We start from the raw sequence: 5,356 nt of genomic DNA on the forward strand, positions 1-5,356 counted from the left end.
CCACATTCAGCTCTCCATACCCTGATATTAATTTGTGTCCTTTGCCAGATCAGATGACCACAGAGTGTTATGGTTTCCTTTATTGTTAAGAAGGCAAAGATAACTGTAAAGATAAACTACAGTGATCTCTAAAGTAACCCTAAATAAACCTCCAGTCAATCCACAGACAAACCATGCCATCATTATACATTGTCTTTTCCTGGTACCACAACTCTTGCCCTCACTTGCCTTAATCTGCTTTTATCCTAGAAAATGCTTCTGTGGGTGAGGACTGCTACTCTTATTTTCCTGTCCTTTTCTATCTGTTTTCAATGTATTTAGTTGTCATAACAACTGGCTTGGACTACCAAATGCCCTCCATGCAAAAGTCATGCTTCTACAAACCACCATGATTCTCTATCACTAATCACAATAGTTAAATTCTGTGAAGTCTCCAAATGCATTTCAAAATAAATTTTTTTCTCACAAAACATTGTGTACTTTAAATTTTAATTAAACCACTTAGAGGGGATTTTCTGTTAACTTTCTGCATCTTAGATTCTCTTGTAAGTAGAACTATGTCTGTAAATCTACGCCATATGGCCCACACTGTGCCACATTCAGGAGGCATATGTATTTTCAGTGTGTTAGAGTCCCATTACGGAGACATTTTTCAGAACTGCCACTTTTCCAGAGGTCCCTGGAAAAGTGTTTACCACCCACATGGCTGCTTAACACTTCCTCTAACAGGAGTTTCAGTGAAGCTGATGTCCTCTTCAAGCTTCACCAGATCCTGAATGTACACAGTACATGAAATCTTGCTCATAATCTCTCACACACGAACAAGTTTAAAAAAAAAAAAAAAAGTTCTAAATGAAATCATGCTGGTGGTTTCTCGGAAAATTGGAAATAGTTCTACCTGAGGACCAAGCTATTCCATTCCTGAGCATATACCCCAAAATGCTCCAACATATATCAAGAACATCTGCACCACTATGTTCATAGAAACCTTATTCATAATAGTCAGGGGCTGGAAACAACTCAGATGTTCCTCAACAGAGGAATGGATAAAGAAAATGTGATACATTTACACAATGTAGTACTACTCAGCTATTAAAACAATGACTCTGTGAAATTCACAGGCAAATGGATAGAACTAGAAAATATCATCCAAGGTAACCCAGTCACAAAAGAACACACATAGTATGTATTCACTACTAAGAGGATATTAGGCAAAAAGCTCATAATATCCACAATACACCTCACAGACCATAAGAAGCTCAATAAGAATGAAGAAAACATTATGTATATATTTACCCTCTTGGTAATAAACCATAGTCTTCTTATAGGAAGGGATTGGTGAAAAGCTAGATCGCCATAATCCACAAAGACGAAGCCTTGGAAGGGGAAGCTTATCTAGACTGAGTGCACCACACAGTTTGATACTGAGTAAGCAATCAGGCTCAGGAAAAGGAAACCTTAACATTCTCAGGGAGAAGATATATGATCTTGTAGTCAGTATGAGCATTTTATGTCTGTGAAGCCTTTTGAATTCTCCTGTTTCCCAACAAGGCTTCTGTCTATGATAAAGTTATGCTTATGTGACTGGTACTCATATGTCTTCATCCATTTAACTTTTAAAAACTAGAACTTAAAAATAAACAATAGTATGTGACTTCAATTAAGTAATGAGAATGAGGTTTTCTCAGCAACTTTGTAACAGTTAAGAGAACCACCAAATCTGCTTGTGTCACCATGTATGTGTATGTACTGTTAAGACCCTGAGACCATGCTCTCCCTGGAGACACCAGCATACTTAAGTGGGTCTTGTCCTCACATTTCCTACTGGAATTCCCATTGTATATTGTGTTTAGATATTTATGTGTTTGCTTCTTGATAAATCCAACTCTAGTTCATATTGGCTCCTCCTGGAATTTCTTTATGTGGCAAACTCAAAAATTGTGAAATGACCATACTTAAAGTCTCTGGGAAGAATTCAACCTATAGCAGGTGGCATTGGATAGCATGACTGTGGTCCATGCCCTTGTCTCTGTCATCTAGAAACAGGATGAACACTGGATACATTAGGTTAGTAACAGAAGACCAAATGTATGACTATATATGTCATTCACAAGCACTGCTCATGACTTGGCAAAACAGGGGAAACTGGGTTCGTGGTTTCTAAGCAAAGCAGGTGATTGTGGGAGATGGATATTAAAAATGGTCACACAGCATAAACTTTGGGAATTAGATGATGATTGTTATATAACTCTGTAAGTATTGTCACAGCCAACAAATGTGTGATTTGAAGGACAAATCAGTATGTTATGAACAAGGTTTTCTGATGTAAATGTGCATCTGTCCTGGGACATTATTCTCAAGCTACCATCAGCATGTCTAGGTAGACAACTAGCCTCAGGTTGTGAGAAACACTCCTGTTCAGAAAATAGCATGCTATATTCTTCCCTCTGAGAGCACCAAACATGCATATGGTACACAGACATACATGCAGGCAAAGCATACCCCCCATTCACCCACACACAATACACAATTTCAATTAAAAAGTTTAAAAGGTGAAACACATAAGGTGCTTGATTTGAGCAAGTTTTGTATCTTTCGGGCATGCAAATACAGTCTACCCAGTCCACGTATGGAGGACATAGTGCCCTGTAATAATTTGTCTCAGTGTTTGTTTCTGCCCTTTTGCAAGGAGTTGGATGAGGTTAGGCCAGTCCCCTTCACTCTTACCCTGGGTTACTGAGTATGTTGTCTGCCCTGTACTTAATAAAGAGCCTGGTTGAACAGAGTAAACAGTTAACTATGGGCATCAAGCCTTGAACACTGCACTGAAAAGCTGCAGAAGTAGCTGGTGATGTTGCCTGACTCAGCCAGGAATGTGAGAGCCTCAAACTTGTAGTAGCTGCACTACAGTAGAACAGCAGAGATCCTGAGGTTGTCCTGTCCAAATGAACTAGGAAAGTGGGGACAGTTTTAACTCAGTTACAGAGATGGGGCAGGTGATTTTCTAGGTGGAATAAACAACATTTCAAGGATTCTGAAGCAACTTTAAAGTGACATAAGTAAGAATGGGCAGGAATATAGGGATGCAAGCTGGATCAAATGAGAGCACCAACCAGAGTGTCAGATATTAGAATAAAGCTACACTACATTTCCTTGACAGCCCTGGAAGGTGAAAGGGGAGAGCCAGTGGATCTAGGTATACCCTCTGGATACTGTGCCCTGTCTTGGGTGTGGGATGAAGTGTGGGCTTTAGTGTTCTGAGGCTCCCTAGAATTTTTGATATGCATTTTAACACAGTAGGACTCACTCAGGAACACACTTCCAAGGTTAAAAATCATATTACAATGATACCATAGTTATGGTTTACACAGTGAATCAGAAGTAGTCACTCAGTCTGGGCCAAGCTGTTCATCATCTGGCAGGTGATGCATGATCAAGAGAAAAGCAATCTGTATGCCTACAGTGGATGCAATGTCCCCTGAGTATTTACTGCATGGGAATGATCCCTGATGCACAGCAGAGTAAATAACACAAGCATGTCTTTGGATCTGTTTAGTGTGTCAGTATCTTTTCCTGTAATATCTGGCAAATATGTAGGACCCTGTGTAATGCAAACCTGGATATCATGCTTGTTTATTTCCTCCCTTATTTTCTTCCTCTGTCTGCCTATTCTCAGTTCCACCATCTTGAGAAGAGAGGAACTGGTCACTATGGAAGGAGACTAGAGCCTGCCTCACTCAGCTGTGTCCTGTGTTTTTGCTTCTGATATACATTCCTTCTATCTATGCAGATTAGATAGAAGCTAGTTTGGGCTGCTGCCATGACCATACTTAGCTAGTAACCATAAAATTGGAAGGGCCTTGACTGAGAATTTCAAATCTAATTTGAAGTCTTTAAGAGCTTCAAAATAAGAATCAAGAGTAGAGTCCTGGATTTCCCTGAATCAGAACAATAAAACTTCAATCCATTTTGAGTACAATGTCCCCTTTTCCTCCAGACTCTGTATCATGATTACTCTGTCTCATGCAAATAGCACCTTTGCCATCCATCTTTTGAAGATGCTCTGTCAAAATAACCCTTCAAAAATGTGTTATCCTCCTGTGAATATCTTCTCAACTCCAGCTTTGGTCCTTTTGGTGTCAAAAGGAAACACTATAGTCCAGATGGCTCAGGTATGTAATCTGTCACCCACATACCTACTCTCCCTTGCCTATGAGTTGCTGAGAGTGGAATTATAGTAATATTAACACACTATTTCATGAATCAGTGCCTAAAAGGATGGAAGACAGACTCTCTTCTGATAATATTTCTTTAAGGTCAATGAGTAATAACTTTGGGGGAATATCTCTCAAAATTTCATCCAGATTTAGAAAATAATGCATAATTTATGCTAGGATTATTGGTCTTTAATGTTAGCTAGTTAGAAGCATATGACAGGATGATCAAAAGACCAGGGTAGTTTAGGCATTTTAAGTTCCAATGAAAAGATTTTTTTTTTGTTTTTTGCTTTTCTTTTTCCTTTTTTAAGATGGAGGGAAGGAGCTGGGCGTGGTGGCACATGCCTTTAATCCCAGCACTCGGGAGGCAGAGGCAGGCGGATTTCTGAGTTCGAGGCCAGCCTAGTCTACAGAGTGAGTTCCAGGATAGCCAAGGCTACATAGAGAAACCCTGTCTCATAAAACCAAAAAAAAAAAAAAAAAAAAAGATGGAGGGACGGTTTTGTGATTGTAACTGAATGGCAAAAATCTTGTCCAGAATACTTGAGTTATAGGATCAATCCCAAGTACAGCAATGGCCAAAAGAGTTCCTGAAATTATTTTCCATATGGGCTATTGAGATCATTCTTACTTTTATAGTAACAGACTTCGTAATTATTCATTGTATTTGGTCTAATGCTTGTATTATGCTAACTGGTTCCCCAAATTACACAAGACTCCACATGTAAAACTCCGAGGATCCCTACCCCCAGTTTGTTTTGACAGATAAATAGAGTTGCTGGCAGCCTATGGCTGGTTAGGGAGACAAAGGCAGGACTTTTAGGATTCCTGGGGAAAGGACTGAGGGAGGAGGAAGGAGATAGCTACCATGATGGAGAAGAAGAATGATACACTAGACCTGAGAGGTGTAGAAGAGAGAATATAGCCATCATGTAAGAGTCAGGGAGCATTGTCCAAGAGGGCTGTAGGTCTGGGTCTGGAGCAGTAAAGATGGAATACAGGTTTTAGTAAGTGATGAGTTGGTGTTATCGTAAAGTACGTGAGCCACATGAAGGCTAGAAGTAGCCCAAAAATTGAGCTGTTTAAAGCATATTAAAATAAAAGGCTGCGTGTGTGTGTGTGTGTGTATGTGTGTGTGT

The 5,356-nt window shown here is 39.6% G+C and overlaps 1 pseudogene; it reads left to right on the forward strand.

Annotated features, from left to right (window-relative positions):
- The first annotated feature begins 4,007 nt into the window (after window positions 1-4,007).
- The window catches only part of LOC110334312, a 14,918-nt pseudogene continuing 13,569 nt past the window's right edge, over window positions 4,008-5,356 (forward strand).

The sequence above is a fragment of the Mus pahari genome, chromosome 16 (assembly GCF_900095145.1).
Source record: "Mus pahari chromosome 16, PAHARI_EIJ_v1.1, whole genome shotgun sequence".
Lineage (NCBI taxonomy): Eukaryota > Metazoa > Chordata > Mammalia > Rodentia > Muridae > Mus > Mus pahari.